Genomic DNA, 450 nt, shown 5'->3' with positions numbered 1-450 from the left:
AAATGTATTGTTTTTTTAAAAAAAAAAAAAATCCGTGTAGAAAAAATAAGCGCCCAGAAAAAAAGAGAAACGCCAGGAAAGCTCTCCCTTCCTACCTGGGCAGGGTTCAGCTCAGTTCAGTGCGTGCCGAGGAGGAGGGGGCAGAGGAGCACTATCTAAAACAAAAGTGGCGCCAAAACCCCCCAGTAAGAAGCATTCTTCTTCCTCCTCCTCCTCCTCCTCCCCCCCTCCCTCCCGGAGCAGCACCCCTGGGGGGGATCCGCAACAAAAGGAGGGAGGCTTTGGGGACGCGGAGCCCTGCGCCAAAGGGAAGGATTTGCACAAAGATGCCTCGAACAATAGAGCCTCGTTAGGCCCCGGTGACCGGGCAGAGAGGCAAAGCGGAGCTTTAACCGGGCCGGCGCCTTCCCGAGAGCCGGCCCCGGGCTCGGACCCGCAGCCCCCGGCTCC

The 450-nt window shown here is 57.8% G+C and overlaps 1 protein-coding gene across 2 annotated transcripts in view; it reads right to left on the bottom strand.

Moving 5' to 3' along the window:
- The window catches only part of STAG2 (stromal antigen 2), a 79,069-nt gene extending 78,848 nt beyond the window's left edge, over positions 1–221 (bottom strand). For both annotated transcript variants that reach the window (XM_009889281.1, XM_009889282.1), the window contains exon 1: positions 96–221. The gene's annotated coding sequence lies outside the window, so the exon portion shown is untranslated. The remainder of the gene's footprint in view (positions 1–95) is intronic.
- Between the last annotated feature and the right edge of the window lie 229 nt (positions 222–450).

The sequence above is a fragment of the Charadrius vociferus genome, unplaced genomic scaffold, assembly GCF_000708025.1.
Source record: "Charadrius vociferus isolate BGI_N301 unplaced genomic scaffold, ASM70802v2 scaffold7, whole genome shotgun sequence".
Lineage (NCBI taxonomy): Eukaryota > Metazoa > Chordata > Aves > Charadriiformes > Charadriidae > Charadrius > Charadrius vociferus.
This window is presented reverse-complemented; position numbering and strand designations above follow the sequence as displayed.